Below are 18,562 nucleotides of genomic sequence, written 5' to 3'. Positions count from 1 at the left end.
GTGCATACTTAATTACACTACATTTTGGATAGTGTAAAGTTCGTTCACATTAACTTGGCCCAAATTTTCGTAATTTTGTAGTTCATTTCGCATAGCTCAGCGGGCAGAAGATTAGCACCAGCTCTATATCCTTTCCACAGCACTTCTTCGTGACTGGCATCATAGTCTTGTGTTAGTCTCTTGTCACAACTCCGTGTTCTTGATGGAGGGATGGAAATATTAGGTCAAGTTAGAGTGAGCAGAGTATAGGAAACATGGGTGCTAGAGAAGAAAGAGGGGCACTCTCAGGCTGGAACACCACCCATAGCCAGAATTATGGTCCTGATCCAGAGATGCCACCCTGCCGGGACCACCAATATCCTTCCACTTTTGCCTTCTTTCCACCTTGGTGCTCACATCAACTGCTATCACTGATCACCTCTGCGGCTGCCGTCTCGGCCGAAGCCCCAGGCTCCTCCCTTTTCACCAAAACCCAGGCTGTTGTGTCGTAAGAAAAAACACGCTCTGGCGTCTGCCTCAGTTCCCGCCAGAATCTACTCCTCCGAGCCGGTATGTCCCTGTGGCCTCCCAATAACCATCCACGCCCTCTTAGAACGAATTTCCCACTCGTTACATATGTATATGGCGACTCCAGACAGCGGTCGTACCGCTCGGTAATGTCTGAGTCAAGCAGTCCTACTGAAGCTCACAATTAGTGAAGGTGTTTTAACATTACTCGTCACCAGCACTGTTGCCGTAGCTTTGTTGCAAGTATTGCATAAAAAGTTTACTATACATCATGAGAACAATTAATGAAAAGACAAGAATTTCCAAAATTAATAAAAAGAATGTGTTTTTAAAATGTATCGATTTATCTTTAAAAAAATACATTTTTTAATTTGGAAAATCTTGTCTTTCCATTTATTGTTCTTGTTATATATAGGCAACTTTGGTCACAACTGGGACCTCAATTCTAATGGTTGTTTTGGGTTCCTGTCGTCATATGCTTCATTGCTATTGTTTTTTTTGTTTTTTTTTCTGCCTCAAATGGATTTTTTTAGCATTAACCTGACCAAAAACCAAACCTAATCTATATGTGTTTAGGGCTATTAGGAAGGTTAGGTTAGTTTTTTTGGTCAGGTTAATGCTACAAAATATCATTTGCGGCGGAAAAAAAAAAATATATACTCAACACATACAGATTTCATAATAATATAAAATTAATATCATTATATCAAATTTTGTTCCTAAATTTTTAGAGGTACAGCCGGGGAAATTTCCACGTTATACACTTGCTCACCATTTAGAAATAATAAATGTGAGACAAGTGTTAAGTGAAGCAGTAGCCAGCATTCATAAATCTGGTAACAGTGTGAGAAGGATGGGGATGGAAGAAGGAGGGGTAGGAACCATCAGCTCGCCCATGCATTCCTCCTCATTTAACCTGTCCTCTCCCACACAGTGGTACCAGACATTTGAATGTCTGGCTACTGCTACTGCATCACTAGTGGTTGTCTGACGCATAAAGATCTGAACTGGCAGGCAGGTGTATAAGGCAGAACTTTCCCCGGGTGTACATGGGAACACGTCAAGATGCCCAAGGGGTACAGAGGAACATAATAGTTGGGAACCCCTGATCTAAGTGTTGGCATGAAAATTTTATTCTGTAATCAGTACTATCTATGCAAACTGCTCTGGTAGTGGTGATATGAGAGAGAGAGAGAGAGAGAGAGAGACAGAGGGCGGGGGGGTATCCTCATACATTTTCCCACCACACCCACACTTAATTATTTTACAAAAGTCCATTACCATCTCCCGCTGACCCCACACTCACCACCACCACCCATTACACCCACACCCATCACCACCATGTACTACAGTCTCACTTAAAACCACACCCACACCCTTACCCACATCAATACACACACCCACTACCAACACCACTCAAAACCATACCGACAAACTTACCCACACCAATACACACACCCACTACCAACACCACTCAAAACCACACCCACACCCTTACCCACACCAATACACACACCCACTACCAACACCAATGCTCACAACTCCCACTATAACACCGACACCCACCACCATCATCATCACCATCATAATCATCACCAAGACAAGCAAGCTACACTCACTCAAATATCCACACCCAACACCACCATCATCATCACCACCAACACAGCTGAATCACAGTCACCAATACTACCACCAACTTCACCCACCCGCACCACACCTACACTCACCACCACCATCACCATCACACACTATACCCACACTCATCACCATCACCAGCATCACCACCATCACCACCTACACCCACTGTCACCAATACCACCACAACCTACACCAACCTCCACCACAGCCTAAACTCACCACCACCTCCACACACTACACCAACACCCATCACCACCACACCCATCACCATCACTACCATCACCCACACACGACCTCAACAGCTCTCCCACTACACACTACACCCACATCCAATTCCATCATCATCACCTCCACCACCAACCACACCCATCCTCTTCTATACCTTTCCCTGCACCACACACAACACCCACACCATTCACCACCTCCAACCCCCCTACACCCACACCCAGCTGACGGGCTTAACCACCCACCCAACCAACCAAGGAACCTACCACTACCAGGAGTAAGACGAGATGAAAACGTAAATGACCGTTTTAGGCCACGAAACTCTCCACGAAACTAAGCACAGCATATTTTCCCTTCGAGTAGGCAAGCCAGTTTTTACACTTAATTCTGGGGAAGCAAATAAGGAATGACTAAATGGTTACTATTCTCAAGTTCCTATGAGGTGAGAAAAGCCACACATATCTAGCTGAATTAGAATAACAAAAATATCCCTATTGGAAGAGGTATAGTGGTGATAATACTCAGTCTTCCGTGGCTCACTAACAATCAAGCAACCACAAGGTGATTTGGATTCATCTCTGGAAAATCTTCTTGTTCTATAGGTGTTAACTGTTTTTGTTGTTGCTTAACCTCGGTCCGCCTGACAGGGCAAACCTACCAACCGCAGGTAAGTAACAGTCCTTAAGGGGTTGTCCCATAGGTTCCTTACACTTCTGATGTTATGCCTGTGTGTTAGTGTGGCATGTGCTGTGCAGTGCTCCTTTATGTGTGTTATGTTGCGTTGGATTATTCTACAAGTTTGGCACGTGTCATCTGTGATTCCACCCATACCGAAACTAAACTGGTCACTGAGGAGGGTTGGGTGATGTCCTGATCTAAACCTAGCCAGGTGAATGCGATCAACTCCAGTTTAGGACAACTCTGATGGGAGGATATCGGGACGGAGGGCTTGTAATACAATGCTCTGATCGAGGTGTTGGAATGCCCGGAGGTAGGATATTGTTGAAGACGGCGGCGCTTGTTACATGTGCCTCGGTGTGTTGTGTGGCTCTGTCATATAATGACAGAGGTGTTGTGTGTTAGCACAGTCTACCACGCTGAACTGTGTGCCTCTCATATCAGGATATTTTATGACAGGGAGATCTTTAATTTCAAAGTGTAACTGAGCTATGGAAATGGTTTGGGTGCAGCCAGTGATGATGCGGAAGGTGTTATTTGGTATGGCCTGCATGGTGTTGAACTGGGTTTTAGAAAGGATGGGGTTCCAAGCCGGGGAGGCATACGGCATCACTAATCTGATATATGTTTTCAGAGAAGGGAGATTTTTTCTAAAGTCCGTTCCTGTAATGGACTTAGTGTGCTGCGTCTGGGTGAGCACTGCCATGGCAAGGTGTCTGGCTACTCTCGTGGTGGTGGTAGAGGGGAGGGGCGGCGATCGCAAGCCAACTCACGTTTTATGGGCTGTGCATCCATGAAGAGGAGGAACAACTGCGACTGAAAATCCGGGAGCCAAACGTCTACAACCTCTCCTGCCTGCGAGGAGGATCTCAGTTTGACTGGCTTGTCGCCCTCTCCCGGGAGCAGTGAGGGAAGGGGGATGGGGAGGACGGGGAGGGGAAGGCAGGAGGATTGGGAGGAAGTGTAGAGGTGGAAGGGGGAGAGAGAGGGGTGGGACAGGGGAGGAAGTGGGACAGGGGAAGGGGGAAGATGCTCCTAATGCCGTTTTTCGAAGGGGTCAGAAAAGGCTATATCTGACTCCTCAAGTTCAGTGACCTGCCTAAAGCTTAAAAGATATCGTCTAGTGGAAGGTAAAATAAAACAAGAACGTTTATATATTCAGTATCCAATTCCCAACTCATTCAGTGGCCTGAAGGTGCAGAAAGACGTGATACGTGTAAGTGTGAGGCGGTCAGATTAAAGTGAGAAGCGAGGGTGAGCAACCAACGAGGCCTGTATGTGTGGTGGAGGTGACAGTAATGTGAAGCTGAACAATGGCTGTCACCTCACACCGACTGCAATGAGAGAGAGAGAGAGAGAGAGAGATCAGTGCATGCGGTGTGTGTGTGTGTGTGTGTGTGTGTGTGTGTGTGTGTGTGTGTATGTGTGTGTGTGTGTGTGTGTGTGTGTGTGTGTGTGTGCAATTTATGTGACTTAACTGAAATCATTTTGGCCGAATATTCTCAATTTACTGATATAAATAAATTCTCTCTATGATACAGATATGACAGCAGTGGAAGTTAATCTGAATAATATTAGTGGCTCACAGATTTCAGTGATACTTAAGGCCAGTATCAATAAGCCTCTAACCATCCCACTCATTCCATGGCGCCAGAGCATTGAGTATAGAATTATATGGACAGTAATATGAACCTGGCAGATGACGCACTGAAGCCTGGGACTAATGTGACGAGGGAAGGGAGTACATTGTGATTTATCGCTTTTGTATTATATATAATTGAAATTCAGTCCATGGCATCAGTGTATATATTCCTGTTGCCGCCAAACTATTGATTTGAGAATTGGTAAGGATGGGTTATAGAGGAAGGGTGGAGGGGTTAGTGACGGAGGGGTTATTGAGGAAAGATGGAGGGGTTAATGAGGAAAGGTGGAGGGGTTAATGAAGGAGGGGTTATTGAGGAAAGGTGGAGGGGTTAATGAAGGAGGGGTTATTGAGGAAAGGTGGAGGGGTTAATGAAGGAGGGGTTATTGAGAAAGGGTGGAGGGATTAATGAAGGAGGGGTTAATGACGGAAGGGTTATTAAGGAAAGGTGGATGCGTTAACGAAGGAGGCGTTAATGAAGGAGGGGTTATTAAGGAAAGGTGGAGGGGTTATTGAAGGAGGGGTTATTGAGGAAAAGTGGAGGGGTTGTTGAAGGAGGGGTTATTAAGGAAAGGTGGAGGGGTTATTGAAGGAGGGGTTATTGAGGAAAGGTGGAGGGGTTAATAAAGGAGGGGTTATTGAGGAAGGTGGAGGGGTTAATGAAGGAGGGGTTATTGAGGAAAGGTAGAGGGTTTAGTGAAGGCTGCGTGACCCATTCCAACTCAAAATATTAAAAGTAAACTAAGTTATATCGTCTATCATTCCTGCTGTCGTTTCATTACCTCGGTCTATTTGCCCGAACCCGTCGACAGCAGGTAAACAAGTTCTTCTCCTGTGAAGCCGTCCCTTAGATTTAATATACCGTTTTTACTGACTCTGTGTCTTAATGTTATACAGGAGCCTCTCAGCCCTATCAGACTGCTCCACACTTGTCCAAATTAGAGCCGTCTCTGAACCATGCCTCACTTTGCAGCAAGTCGCAAAGCACATGCCCAAATGAGAGCAATTTCTGAACAGCTGCCACCACTACCCACCACCACCACCATCACTACCACCACCCCTACCACAGCTACCACCACCACCACCACCATAGCTACCATCATCAGCACTATAGCCACCATCACCACCACCATAGCTACCACCACCATCACCATCATCCTCTTAGCTATCATCAGCACCACCACCACCACCATCATCAAAGCTACCACCACTTCCTTTACCATCACAGCTACCACTACCACCACCACACCATCACTGTCATTACCATTACCACAGCTACCATCACCAGCATCATCATTACAGCTACCACCACCACCACCGACATAGCTGCCTCCATCACCACCATGGCTACCACCACCATCACCATTATCCTCTTAGCTACCATCAGCACCACCACCACCACCATCATCAAAGCTATCACCTCCTCCCTTACCATCACAGCTACCAATACCACCACCATCATCATCACAGCTACCACCAGCACCATCACCACCTGAGCTACCACCACCACCACCACCACACCATCACTATCATTACCACAGCTACCATCACCAGCATCATCATTACAGCTACCACCAACACCACCACCGACATAGCTACCACCACCACTGCCATAGCTACCATCATCAGCACCATAGCTACCATCACCACCACCATAGCTACCACCACCACCACCATTATCCTCATAGTTACCATCAGCACCACCATCCACTACCATTATCACAGCTACACCATCATCACCATCGCAGCTACCACCACCACCATCAGCATCACAGCTTCGACCACCACCACCACCAACAGAGCTGCCACCATATTATTGTTGAAGCAAATCGTCTGTTTGTAACATCAGTGAAGTTATACTGTAGACATCTGAATCAAGAAGTAGAACAATAACAGATTCATGCAACAAGCCCCCACAATGCATAGGAAATATTCAAACAAGTGTTTGCTGGCGAGGTGCGAGCGAGGTCATTTAAATTCGAAAGCATTAAAATGTCGCCTTACACTCCGAGGATGACTAGAGCATGTTGATGGCTATCTACCTACCAAGTTTCATGCCTTTACGACAAACTGTCTGGCCTGTGGCCCTCTTTTGGAGAGTTTTGACATACTGATCATGGCGCTTGTCATGTGCCATGTGCACTGCCGGGATGTGATAAAACCTGTCAAAAACAAATCTTAAATAATGGGGATATCAAATGGTGCAAACAATGCAATGATCGACCCTGTGGTTGCTCAGAAATGAGTTTCTCAAAAACGTTACGGTCGGGCTGGGCCGCTCATGTAGGAGAAAAGACACTACTTGATGAGACTGGCAAGGGCTTCACCCTCCCTCGCAGTGACACATATACACAATCTTGTTCACTGCACTGTGTAAAATCTTGATTCTGCTAAGGTGTTTTTAGTTCACTTATTTTTGCTTCCTCCACTTGAGGAAGATCTCTCTCTCCCCCCCCCCTCTCTCTCTCTCTCTCTCTCTCTCTCAAAATTTCACAGACAAATCACCTCCATGTCACCCTGTTCTCGGTCATCAGGCTGCCCTCCCTCCACTTCAAACCCCTGTCTCTTATATACCTCTCCATCCAATCCCTCCACCACATCCTAGATCTCCCCCTCCTTTCCCTTACCTCAGTCCCTCCAACTCACTTACATACACTCTCCTAGTCAGTCTCACACTCTTCATTCTCTCCACACGGCCACACGATGGTAACACACACACACACACACACACACACACACACACACACACACACACACACACACACACACACACACACACACCACATCGACAGCCACAGTAAGAACGTCAGTAGAGAAATAACCTTTCTTTCTTCCTTTATTGAGATGATTTTTTTGTGTGTGTGTTTTGGGAGGTCTAGCCATATATATATATATATATATATATATATATATATATATATATATATATATATATATATATATATATATATATATATATATATATATATATATATACAGTCTATATATATCCATCCATCCATCATGCAGTCCTATGTTGCCCCATGAGGAGCGTAGGAGTCCGGGACTAGGCAGTTGGTCCTGACATTTAAGATGAGAGCGACCAGCCTCACTCATTTCTAAGTGACATTACATGAGCAATCATCCCCAACCACCCCTTTGATATAAACCTTCACCTGCTCTATCCAATTGGAGCGCAATAATTACCCACTAACCCACCAGGCGTCAAAATTTGGTTATATGGCTACCACCAGCTTAGTGAATGATTTTCTGGTGTACAGGAAACCATTTGGCTAGTCACTCAATGTAGGGTCACCCACAGGCAGAAGGAAGAGGAAAGAATGAAGGAAAGAAAGACAGAAGAGGGAGTGTAAAGATACCTGTAGGCAGAAGGACAAGGAAAGAATTAAGGAAAAGAAGACACAAGAGGATGGAAGGAAAGATGGATGGAGGTGAGGAAAGGGTAGACACCCGACAGCAGCACTACATCCAGTGAGTGGATGGTGAGCGCCCCCATCTACGACAATATATATATATATATATATATATATATATATATATATATATATATATATATATATATATATATATATATATATATATATATAATATTTACAATATTTATTCAGTTTGTCTCACTTGTACAGAACAGTTCTTAAACACCGATTCCAGGTTAGCAATCCTTGCTTGCATTCTGTGCATGGCCAAAAGTAATATAGCAAACATGATAGAGAAAATTACAAAGATGACTGGAGCTGGGCTGTATACATAACATGGGATGAGCGCAGTCCTACTGTATTCTTCGCATGGTTGATTTATTAGTTGCATGATCTCATACTAAGGTGAAGTGAACTTAATGTGTGCACTTGTATTTAAGTTCATCCTAGGCAATGGCTGGAAGTACTTGTGTCTGTGGTTTAGAAGGGCATAATAGTTTTTTGTGGGTAAAGTAGATAGCATAGGTGTCAGAACTGCACAGTAATTTGGTGATATGTACAAACCAGATGCTGATGTATGGGCTGGAGGTGTGTCTGGGCAAGTCACAAAAACTGACGCATTTTGAGTGAAATAAAAAGAACTGTGAATGTCAACGCATTGATGATGGATGAGTTTATCTGGAGCGAATGTGAAGTTGCAATGATGAGGGATGTCAAGATCTTCTATGATAGCCATTTCACAAGGGACTGTCAAAACTGGCTGAAATGTGAAGATGTAGGCAGGTCAAAGATGAAAAGCATGTAATGATGTGCGACATTTATGTTCAGTTGTTGTTTCACAAGTGAAAGTGACAGCGTCTTGTTTCTTGAGACCATGATGACTTCTGTTTTGATGCTGATGGTCACTAATGAGTCATCTTTTTTAGAAGCAAAAGGGTATATTTGATAGACTGAAAAAAAACTCATGTCATGAACTGTACATGAACTACTATTGATTTGAGTGTTGCTTCCAAATATGGATAATATAACATCAAATTTCTTTCCTCAAACAAAGGTTTTAAACCATGTTTATGTATGTCTTGACTAATTATTTGACTGAGACTGCGAATGGGTAGTAGATTAATGGTGATCCTTCCGTTACCAACATTAGGAATTCCTTTCATGAAAGACTGATAATGAGCTCTAGTATTGTCTAACTGAAGTATTATGAGATCAGTATGTTCCATGATCACTGAGAGGTGTTGGAATAGTCTATTGTATCCTTCTATTGAATTTACTTTCTCCACAATTCCTAGAGTAGATGCTTCTGCCTTCCATAGGTTCTTTACAATCGTCAACATTAAGGTGTTCTGGGTATCAGCCAGCTTATGTTGAAATGAAAGAATTTGTGCACTTTTGTTAAATTTGTTATTTTTTTCATTTAGATAATTTTCTATAGCCAATCCAAAAAGGTTGCCTATAATTGCTCCACCTAGGTCGAACAAACCACGTCTGTTACGCGTATTTGTGATGTTTCCTGCCCTATGTGTGTTACTCCCACCTGATGGGATGTCCTGGAGCATGGTGATCATTATGTGTTTAGCCTGTTCCACCTTCCAGTCTATTAACTTAATTAATTCAGCTACTTCCTGAGTGGGGTGATCATGTGAGGAAGGGCATGTTAGCACCACTTTCAGAGTCCTAAGTGGTCCTGATATTTTCTGTAACATTATTGGTAAATCTTGCAGTACATCCAAACTAATTTCAGTACTTGTTATGTCCTGTATAACTTTCGCTGAGGCTGTTGGGGTGATCAGGCACCCTCGTCTGATTACAAGTTGAGGGTGTAAGTGAGGTGATCCTCTTGATATCAACAGGAAGATGATCCAAGGAATAATTCGCCTCATCTTTACTAGAACAGTAGTGGAGATACAGTCGTGGTGTGAAGTGTGGTGAGGGAGGTGTTGGTGTTGAAGACTGTTGTTCCAGCTCAGCACGTCAGCATCGTTTAGTCATCACATGTGGGGTCAAGACACTTGTTCTCCTCTTCTTGGTGATGACGATGGTGGTGGGGAAAAGTGATGGGGATGGTGGTGGGGTGGTGGAGTTGAATGGGGTAGGTCAGCTGTGCTGTGCTTTACTCAGATGTCACTTCACTCCCTTTGTTTGCTTCTTCTTCTTAACATGTATCTTTGATTTTCCTTACTTGTTGAGATTAACTTATAGGCTTGTAGCGTTGTGATAGACGTAGTTTATCACTGCTATTGTTTCTCGCATACTATGGAGTTGTGGTTGAGGTGGTTAGGAGCGATTAGGGGTGAAGTTAAGTTGCGTTGATGCTCCGCCAGCTCTCACTCTTTGTTTTGCTTGTAGTTTGATTGGAAATTGTTGACTGAGACGTTCATCGGCTCTGTTTACTGCCGTCACCAATCTCGATAGTGTAGTTTATCGTAGTTGGTTCATTGTTACTGCTTTTTTTTTTATGCAAGAAAGAAGGAACCAAAGTCCAGAAGCCTGGAAACCGTTCCTTCCAAGAAAAAAACAAAAACAATACAAAAGAGAACCAAATTCAAGATCTGTTCATTTCGAGATGCCTGGACACACTGCATTTGAAAGACCGGAGATCATAGGAAGTAGGAAATACAGACAGAGGGAGAGAGTTCCAGAGTTGCATAAATGAAGGACTGGGAGTAACGGTTAACTCTTGCATTGAGAGTTGGACAGAAAAGGGATGACAGTTTGTTGCCAGACGGGTGCTACCGTCGTAGAGGTGGAGGGATGCAAGCAAACAGTTCAGAGGGGCAGTGACCATTCAAGCAGCGATAGAAATGAGGTAAGGATGCATCAGTGCGGCGAAGAGACAGAGGTTGAAGGGAGCCAGTAAGAGGAGGATAGTTGATGATATGAAAAGCTTTTGCTGCACCCTATTGAGAGGAGCAGTGTGTGGGGAGCCTCCCCACATATGAGAGTTGTACTCTAAACAGGAGGGAAATAAAACCCATGTATAAAGTCAACAACTGTGCAGGGGTAAAGAAGATACGGAGTTGGCTTAGCACACCTGATCTCTTGGAAGCAGATTTTACAAGAGATGCAATATGATTTTTCCAAGAGAAGTTCCGAGTGAATGAAACTCTAAGCATGTTCAAGGATGATGCAGGATTGAGCTGGATAATATTAAACCTTAGAGGGTACTCCTGTGGATGATTGTGTCAGGTTGATAGGTGTAAAAACTGAGTTTTTGATGCACTAAAAACAACCAGATTATTTTTACCCCAGTCAGAGATACGAGCCAAGTCAGACATTAGGAAGTGATGGAGGAACAGCACAGAAATCGTCTAAGGTGGAATTGAAGGAGTAAGTCTGAGCAAAGAGATCTGCTTTATCAACAGAAGAAATAGCTACGGAGCCATCAGAATAGAAAAGAGGAGGGAAGGATGATGAGGTAAAGTTGTTAGAAAGGTTTTGGCAAGGTGTCAGAAGGAGCGGGAAGAATCTGAGTTGGAGAGTTGAGAGTACTTAGTACGGATGAAATTATTTTTAACAGTGCGAAGAACAGACTTAGCAATATTCCGGGCAGAAACATAAACATGATGTGATTCAGGGGTGGGTTGGCTCTGGTACCTTGTATAGGCCCTCTTCTTGTTGCGGACAGCATTAGAACAAGTGTGATTAAACCAAAGCTTTCTTGCATTAGTCAAAGGATATGAGAAAGGAATGTATGCTTCCATGCCCGAGAGAATAACCTCCGTAATGCGCAAGGCACACTCAGATGGCTCCCGGCCATGGAAGCAATAATCATTCCAGGGAAAATCAAAGAAGTACTGCCTGAGGGCCTCCCAATCTGCAGTTCCAAAGTGCCACAGACGACATTTCTTTGTAGGGTCCACAGGCCATACCGGAGCGATAGGACAGGTTAAGATAATAAGGTTGTGATTGGAAGAGCCCAACAGAGAGGAAAGATTAACAGTGTAAGTAGAAGGATAAGTTGTAAGTAAGAGATCAAGTATGTTGGAGCTCTCCCCAAGGCAGTCAGGGATACGGGTAGGGTGCTGTACAAGCTGCTCTAGGTCATTAAGGATAGAAAAGATGTAGTCTTGTTCACCAGGTGGATCAGTGAAAGGAGAGGAGAGCCAAAGGTGGTGGTGAACATTGAAGTCTACTAGAATGGATATTTCAGAGAAAGGAGAAATGGACAGAATGTGTTCCATCGTAGAAGTAAGATAGTTGAAGAATTTTTCGTAGGAGAATTAGAGGACACGTAAGCAGTGCAGATATGTTTAGTCAGAGAATGACAAGAATGCCAAAGTCAGAGAGTAGAGAATTCAGAAGAATCAAGTTCACGAACACGAGAGCAAGATAAATCGTTGCGAACATATACACAACATCCACCTCTGGCTTTGAAATGAGTATAGAAAAAGTAGGAGGAAACAGAGAAGGGTCTGCTGTCAGTTGCCTCAGACAGCTGAGTCTTTGTCAAGATGGATAGTTTATTGCAGTTGGTTCGTTGTTACCGCTGCCACAGATCTTGATAGCGTGGTTGTAGATACTTGTAGGGAGATACAGAGGTCAGTTGTAGATTGTCAGAGCACTGTCAGAATAAAGTGGTAAGACATAGTATGGCTCCAACTTGTCATTGCATATTACACGGTGTGTCATTGGCTAGAGTGAATAGGTAGGTCTTACTCTCTCTCTCTTTCTTTCTTACTTTCCCCCTTTTTGTATCAGTGAGGTGAGTCAGAGGACTCTTGGGTTGCAGAGTTTAATGTATAGTTATATGGAATAGTGAGTTACAGCGTAACGTAGCGTGAAGGCAAAGCCTCCTAGCTCACCCTCATGTTATCGGGCCTTCTCTCCAACCCCTTCTGATCTGAAGGGAATCTCTCCGACATTATAAATAGCTTTGAAAGGATGTGTGGTGTGATGTAGTGCCTGACAGATTTCCATTCACGTGGACTAACCGATTAGGGCTTGTTACTCCACGTGTTTGAATAAGTCATGAAATTCTTGGTCGTCTGGACTAAAAAGAGATTGAGATACATTAAATGTTAAGAATCCTTGATGGTCTGGGACAACAAGATTATGGATATACATTATGTGGATTGACATTCCTAGTGAGAAGCTGTGTATGTCTCCAGCAGACACAACATCCTGTACATTGTGTTATAATATACTATAGTCGCGGCGCGCAACTCTGAGGTTGTTATTATCGTGTCCTGGCAACCTACCTTTCAAAAGTGCGACTGATTTCGTGTATAATATGATACGCATTGATTCGTGTGTAATATGTTCGTGTATAATAATATTCGTGTATAATATATTCATGCATAATAGGCCTAATATGATTCGTGTATAGTATAATGCGAAATCGGAAGCACTTTTGAATGATCGGTTGCCAGGATTCGATAATGACAACCTCAGAGTCGTGCGCCGCGACTATAGTGCCTATATAATGTCCACACTTTCATCTTGGCTTGGCTCAGCTTTACAACTTTTGCAGTTTATTTCTTGTTGGTCAGTGGCAGAAAAGAATGACATTACTGCTATTTCACATCCATTCTATAGCACTTCTTCGTGACTAGCATCATATTCAAGTGCCAATGTATTGTTATAACGCAGAGTGCAAGATGAAGGTGGGCCAGTTTTAGTCCAGGCTACAGTTGAGAGAGAGACAGACAGACAGACAGACAGACTGACAGTGACAGAGACAGAATATCTGATACAGTTTTACAAACTTGAAAATGCAGTACCCCGCCTTTATAAATACACATATACCCTGCCTTTATAAATACACATATACCCCGCCTTTATAAATACACATATACCCTGCCTTTATAAATACACATATACCCTGCCTTTATAAATACACATATACCTTGCCTTTATAAATACACATATACCCTGCCTTTATAAATACACATATACCCTGCCTTTATATACTGTATACACATATACCTTGCCTTTATAAATACACATATACCCTGCCTTTATAAAAACATATATACCATGCTTTATAAATACACATCTACCCTACTTTTATAAATACACATATACCCTGCCTTTATAAATACACATATACCCTGCCTATATAAATACACATATACCCTGCCTATATAAATACAAATATATCCTGCCTTTATAAATACATATATACCCTGCCTATATAAATACACATATACCCTGCCTTTATAAATACACATATACCCTGCCTATATAAATACACATATACCCTGCCTTTATAAATACACATATATCCTGCCTTTATAAATATACATATACACATATACCCTGCCTTTATAAATACACATATACCCTGCCTTTATAAATACACATATACCCTGCCTTTATAAATACACATATACCCTGCCTTTATAAATACACATATACCCTGCCTTTATAAATACACATATACCCTGCCTTTATAAATACACATACACCCTGCCTTTATAAATACACATACACCCTGCCTTTATAAATACACATATATTCCCTGCCTTTATAATTGAGCATACACCCTGTAATTTTAAATACAGATAGACCCTATCTTTATAAAAAAAAACATACACCTTTATAAATACACATACACGAACACATAAAGCTACATTATTCACTATACAAACATACATCATCAGCTACATTATTCACTATACAAACATACAGTACATCATCACCCCATCCTGTACATACTACCAAATGCCAACACACACACGTACACTCCATCACAAATGTATTCTTCAGCAAGTTATTGATGATTTTATGATTTCACGGTGAACGTTGTCTTTGTTCGCATTTCCGTTTTTTTTTTTTTTTTCTTTTGAGAGCAAATGATTCTGAATGAAAGTCTATTTTAAAAGTTTATCAAAATACTTTCTTTAAACTACATTAATATCATAGCTACCAAATAATGCAAATTTTTAAATATATCATGGCTACCAAATGATCAGTTTTGTTTTTAATTATGACTACCTATTGACTTAGGTTCTTCCTTTACCATGGCTACCAAACGATGCATTTTTCAGTATATTTTGACTACCTAATGATGATATTTTGTGATATTGTTCCTGCCTACAAATGATTCCATTCAATGTCAGAGGCAGGCCTGGATACAGCCTTCATAAACTCCCAAGAGGACTCCCCTAAATTAAATGGAATCGTCCAGTAGCATGAGGAAAAGTCCAAAAACACATCATAGGGGTGAAGGTACAAAAGTCGGTATTCTAGGGGGCACAAGGAGGATGGAGAGTAGGAGACTGACTTGGAGAGTGTATGTGAGTGAGGTGGAGGAGGGGAGAGGGAGGGGGAAGCCAAAGCCAAGGATGAGAGGGAGGGATGGAGTGGAGAGGTATATGAGACAGGGGGGTGTGAGCTGGGAGCAGGGCAGTGAAATGGTGGGGGACAGGGCGACATGGAGGTGATATGTTTGTGGCCACCCCTTACAGGATTAAGGCATCTGGCAATAGACAGATAGACAAGGAGGTTCTTAATGACTCTTCTGTAGTGATTTATTTTGCATAATTTACATTGTCTCGTCAGTGTCATTTTTATCGCTGCAGTTTACACTGATAAAATTATGGTGGATGTTAAAGTGTTTTGGGAGTTTGGTGCTGATGTGGATGTGACTGAGAGTGTTAGGATGGAGAATGAGAGACTGACTAGGAGAGTGTGTGTGAATGTGGTGAAGGAGGAAACCAAGGATGAGATGGAGTGGAGATATCAGAGGGAGAGGGGTGTGAGTTAGAGCAAGGGCAGTGAAATGTCTGAGGTGGAGGGGAAGACCAAGGATGAATGAGGTGGAGGGATGGAGTGGAGAGGATGGATAATGAGAGACTGACTAGGAGAGTGTATTTCAGTGAGGTGGAGGGGGAGACCAAGGATGAGATGGAGGGATGGAGTGGAGGAGTCTGGCAATAGATTGATAGACCTTCACATCACTCATCAATACTTGCCAATCTAGCCTACAAACAGCACTTCGCGATTTACAAACAACACTTCGCGATTTACAAACAACACTTCGCGATTTACAAACAACCCTTCGCGATTTACAAACAACACTTCACGATTTACAAACAACACTTCACGATTTACAAACAACACTTCGCGATTTACAAACAACACTTCGCGATTGATAAACAACACTTCGCGATTGATAAACAACACTTCGCGATTTACAAACAACACTTCGCGATTGATAAACAACACTTCGCGATTGATAAACAACACTTCGCGATTTACAAACAACACTTCGCGATTGATAAACAACACTTCGCGATTGATAAACAACACTTCGCGATATACAAACAACGCTTCGCAATTTACAAACAACACTTCGCGATTTATAAACAACACTTCACGATTTACAAACACATGGGAATTTACAAGCCATAATTTGATACTTTCACCCATAGTTAAATTCATAATTGGCACTGTTTATTGGAAAAAATCGCCACCAGATAAATAACATATATATTTATCTTTTTATTAACTTATTTATATGGCTGGTGATCAGGACTGGAAGAATTGGAACATTACAAAGTGACCGCTGTGGAATTTATGAAGTGATTTATCTGATGTACTGTTGCCACCGCCAAAAATAGTTAAAAATTGACTTACACGGAATAGCAAAGGAAAAAATGTATATAACTTGCTGTAAACGTTGTCAAAAAAAATGTTTAATGGCAATTTATACAGGAAGCAAAATTTAATAATCTATCTATCTACTGCCAGACGCCTTCATCCCATAAGGGGTGGCCACAAACAAATCGCCTCCATGTCACCCTGTCCCTTGCCATTTCACTGCCCTCCCCCCAGCTCACACACCCCTCTCATGTACCTCTCCACTCCATCCCTCATTCTCATCCTTGGCCTCCCCCTCCCTCTCCCCCCTCCACTTCAATCACATACGCTCTCCTCGTTAGTCTCTCACTCTAGATTCCCCCAGCTCACAATCCCCCTCTTTCATATACCTCTCCACCCCATCCCTCCATCTCATCCTCAGTCTCCCCCTCCCTCTCCCCCCTTCAATACCAAAGGATTTTCAGAAGTTGGTAAAATTCCTCTGACATCCACAAAAGTATATTATAATGATTTGACCTAATTTGGCTCCGATTTTGATGTGTGTGTGTGTGTGTGTGTGTGTGTGTGTGTGTGTGTGTGTGTGTGTGTGTGTGTGTGTGTGTGTGTGAGAGAGAGAGTGAGTGTGTGTGTGTGTGTGTGTGTGTGTGTGTGTGTGTGTGTGTGTGTGTGTGTGTGTGTGTGTGTGTACCTCAGTGGTCCAGTAACATAAAATTATGGCCATACATTCTTACCACGGCACTTGTTCGTGACTAGCATCATATTCTAGGATTTATATTTTTCACATTCCATGGCAGAATGTTACTACACTGGCTCTATATCCTCACCACTGCACTTCTTCGTGACTAGCATACTTGTGCTAATCTTTTTTTTTTTTTTTTGCATACGTCCTTCCCAAAGCACTTCTTCGTGACTAGCATCATATTTAAGCATTAAAGTTTCTCATACTTCGTGGCAAAATACTACTACTATGGCTCTACATCCACATCATTGCACTTCTTCGTGACTAGCACCATATTCTAGACATCACGGCACTTCTTCGTGACTAGCATCATATTCTAGACATCACTGCACTTCTTCGTGACTAGCATCATATTCTAGACATCACTGCACTTCTTCGTGACTAGCATCACATTCTAGTGTTAATCTATTGGCAACACAGTGGAGTGGTGTGGAAGTAGTGTTATGTGTGGAGTGGAGTGGAAGTGGTGTTATATATGGGGTGGAAGTGGTGTTATATATGGAGTGGAAGTGGTGTTATATATGGGGTGGAAGTGGTGTTATATATGGGGTGGAAGTGGTGTTATATATGGGGTGGAAGTGGTGTTATATATGGGGTGGAAGTGGTGTTATATATGGGGTGGAAGTGGTGTTATATATGGGGTGGAAGTGGTGTTATATATGGGGTGGAAGTGGTGTTATATATGGGGTGGAAGTGGTGTTATATATGGGGTGGAAGTGGTGTTATATATGGGGTGGAAGTGGTGTTATATATGGGGTGGAAGTGGTGTTATATATGGGGTGGAAGTGGTGTTATATATGGGGTGGAAGTGGTGTTATATATGGGGTGGAAGTGGTGTTATATATGGGGTGGAAGTGGTGTTATATATGGGGTGGAAGTGGTGTTATATATGGGGTGGAAGTGGTGTTATATATGGGGTGGAAGTGGTGTTATATATGGGGTGGAAGTGGTGTTATATATGGGGTGGAAGTGGTGTTATATATGGGGTGGAAGTGGTGTTATATATGGGGTGGAAGTGGTGTTATATATGGGGTGGAAGTGGTGTTATATATGGGGTGGAAGTGGTGTTATATATGGGGTGGAAGTGGTGTTATATATGGGGTGGAAGTGGTGTTATATATGGGGTGGAAGTGGTGTTATATATGGGGTGGAAGTGGTGTTATATGT

This window comes from Coenobita brevimanus, chromosome 9 (genome assembly GCF_032717465.1).
Source record: "Coenobita brevimanus isolate Jiangsu-jjx chromosome 9, ASM3271746v2, whole genome shotgun sequence".
Classification (NCBI taxonomy): domain Eukaryota; kingdom Metazoa; phylum Arthropoda; class Malacostraca; order Decapoda; family Coenobitidae; genus Coenobita; species Coenobita brevimanus.
The sequence above is the reverse complement of the archived record's forward strand: the minus strand, read 5'-3'. Positions refer to the sequence as shown.